Here is a 3,773-nt window from a genome sequence, read left to right as displayed (position 1 = left end):
CGCCCGGACGTTTGGTCGCCCGGACGTTTGGTCGCCCGGACGTTTGGTCGCCCGGACGTTTGGTCGCCCGGACGTTTGGTCGCCCGGACGTTTGGTCGCCCGGACGTTTGGTCGCCCGGACGTTTGGTCGGCCGGACGTTTGGTCGCCCGGACGTTTGGTCGCCCGGACGTTTGGTCGCCCGGACGTTTGGTCGCCCGGACGTTTGGTCGCCCGGACGTTTGGTCGCCCGGACGTTTGGTCGCCCGGACGTTTGGTCGCCCGGACGTTTGGTCGCCCGGACGTTTGGTCGCCGGACGTTTGGTCGCCGAACGTTTAACAACATGACAGAGTTTACTGTTGAAACCAGCTCTCAAAATTATATTCATGAGAGAGAGTGTTTAATATCTAAATTTCTACTGTTGAAACCAGCTCTCAAAATTATATTCACCAGGGCGACCAAACGTCCGGCGACCAAACGTCCGGGCGACCAAACGTCCGGGCGACCAAACGTCCGGGCGACCAAACTTCCGGGCGACCAAACGTCCGGGCGACCTAACGTCCGGGCGACCAAACGTCCGGGAGACCAAACGTCCGGCGACCAAACGTCCGGAAACCAAACGTCCGGGCGACCAAACGTCCGGTCACGGGACTTTCTTTTTCAAGGATTAAAAATTACAATTCTCACTTCCCAATTAGTGCAGACCCATCATCAAACAAAGGACCCTGAGACACCTTAAAAATATTCATGATATAGCTACTATGGTACTTTATGATCTAAAGTTTCCATCCATGATTGTTTCATGAAATACTGAGTACTGGTAAAAAGAATAATTTTCATGAACTACTTTCAGTCTATAATGACAATGAAGTCTACAGCTTCTTTTTTCAGTGATGCTAACTCAAGGTCAACTGCGGTGCTATGCGGCGTTTGCTGCACATAGAATCTCTTGCCTTATGACTTCTGTATATTTCTCTCAAAGGAGCCAAATCGTAAAGAATTTTCTTGCGTGATTACTGAGAGATTACAGTACGTACTCCACTCAAACAATCCTGACACGCCACGTCCCCATTTCAATAGAGATAACGTCCCCAACAATCTAAAAATAAAGATGGCTTTGTGCAGTGTTTACAACGTGTTTACTGTATGCGGCAAAAATGCTGTGAAATATACAAGAAAGTGAGAAACCATTTGAGCTGTTCTGGTTGTTTTTTTCATCATTATTTAGAAAAGTATTAGTGTTGCATCAAAACCTGTATCAGTATCAATAATGATACTGCACTCAAATTACATAATCATTTTTGGGGAGTACTACTAAATACCGTGCCAATGCTGGGTAACATATACTCTTTGTAGATGTATTTTCCACCCACTGGTCGGCGTAAAAAAAGATGATTAAAAAAAACGTGTTTATCAGTAGTAGACACCCAATCCATTGGAAATATGTCATGTCGAGCGTCCGCAATGACAATCAAAGAGTTGAGCAGTGTCGGTCCAAGCTATTATAGAACTAATTTATATTCAAGTGAGTACCGTATTTTCACGACTACAAGGCGCACATAAAAGTCTTAAATTTTCTCCAGAATAGACAGAGCGCCTTATAATCCAGTGCGCTTTATATATGGACCAATATTAAAATTGTTATCACGATAAAATAAAATAAATCAGTCGATAGGGTACACCATCCTCTACAGCTCTCACAACTACGGCAAGCAGCCCCCGACTCTACTATTTTCCCGTAGAAAAAGTACTGCGCAGTGACTGCTGGGATATATAGTTCTTTTGTCAATACACCCAATGGATTGTAGCCTGGCGATCGGCATCAACACAGCTTTACAAAGCAACTTTGATGGATTTGTGGGTGATGATGACGTGAGTACATTGTAAAATGGCTAAATAAAGTACAACCGAAAACAGTTTTACTTCCGTTGCCTTTTTAAAAACGTGTTTTTAGCGTGTGTTTTGCCATGCCTAGCTGCGTCTATAAAAACGGTACGTCCTTTGTGTGTGTAAAATACAGAAATAGCACTCGTTATTGACACTGCGGCTAAAAATACGATGCGCCGTATAGACGTGAAAATACGGTATGCTGAATCGATATTTTAAAATTCATTCATTCATTTTCTGAACTGCTTTATCCTCACAAGGGTCGCAGGTGTTCTGGAGCCTATCCCAGCTGAATTCGGACACATTGAATGAGTGGCCAGCCGATTGCAGGGGACAAGGAGACGAACAACCATTCACACTCATATCTAGCGACAATTTAGTGTCCAATAAGCCTACCATGCATGTTTATGGAATGTGGGAGGAAATCGGCGTGCCCGGAGAAAACCCACGCAGGCCCGGAGAGAATAAGCAAACTCCACACAGGTGGACTGGCCTGGCATTGAACACGTTAACCACACATCCGCCAGGCCGCCCTTATTTTAAAATATAAAATGTAATTTTCCAAAGAATGTGGTATTGGTCGATACAACATATAGGAAGCCAAAAATGGAATTAGTGCAACACTAAATACTATAACCCATTTTTTGACTGTTGTCACGTAAAATAGGAAAGAAATGTTATTACAGCAGTTATTAATGAATTAATCTATGTGTCTTTCATGGAGATTTGTATATTTTTTCCCTAAACTCGTCTTGTCATCATGGCTTCTTGTTGTAAACAGAAGCACAGCCAGCACAGGTCGCTACATCAAAAGCCCACCGTATTAAAATTGACTTAGCGTAAAGCTAACTATTTACATCTATAAAAATATATATATATAATTTAAAAAAATCCAATAGCAGTCATTGGCTGTAACTATGAAGAATGCAATGTATAATTCAATTTGTCCTAAAAGTCATCATTGTTAAGGTCAGTGTCTGAAAAATAATCAGGACCAAAAGGCATGCTTCTCTTTTTGCACCTTTTATTTACTTCAATCTGTCCAAAGATTCTAATTCCCTGTACCTCAATGTAACCAAGGCCAAGCACAGTGTTCTAAAACCTCTTACATCACTTTCATAAAAAATCTCAGTTTATACAGTGGGTAGAGAAAGTATGCACTGACCCTTTGGAATTTCTTAAATGTCTACATTAACTGGTCATGAAATGTGGCTTGAGGTCCATCAAAATTTCAATAATAAACTCTGCTGAAATTACAAAACCACATCAACGATGGATCCCTACATTTTTTTGTAATAGAACATCTAAACATTCACTGGACAGAGATGGAAAAAGTGTGTGAACCCTTGGATTGAATATCATTGGCAGCAATCCTGTTAACTCAAACATGTTTCCTATAACTGCAGATCAGCACAAGCTTACTTTTGCATTTCAGCAAAACTTCTGGGATGTGTGATGTCATTAGGCCTGTTGTGATCAGGCTGTACTAAGGTAATTTGATAGGTTCCTTATAAAAACGTATTTTTTGTGTGGCATTAGTTTCAGCAGCCTGATATTTTTTCGTTGGGATTTTGCTGATCAAACAACATTTTCTGATCATTTCATGCAAAGAAAAATGCAAGAAATGTACATTCTTTTCCTTCTTACTACATTATATAGTGTTAAAGCCTGAGGTTTACATAAATTTCATTTTTTTATCTCAGTGACTAAACCTCTCCCGTTTCAGGTGAGTCAGGACTACCAAACGTATTTCATTTTGTTAAAGGCCTCTGTATTGAGAGAGGGAATTCATTTATTCATCTTCCGTACTGCGCATCCTTGTAAGGGTTGCAGGGTTTACTGGAGCCTGTCCCAGCTGATTTCAGGTGAAAGGCAGAGTACACTCTAGACTGGTCGCACACAAAGAAA

Source organism: Stigmatopora argus, chromosome 15 (assembly GCF_051989625.1).
Source record: "Stigmatopora argus isolate UIUO_Sarg chromosome 15, RoL_Sarg_1.0, whole genome shotgun sequence".
In the NCBI taxonomy this organism is placed as follows: Eukaryota; Metazoa; Chordata; class Actinopteri; order Syngnathiformes; family Syngnathidae; genus Stigmatopora; species Stigmatopora argus.
This window is presented reverse-complemented; position numbering follows the sequence as displayed.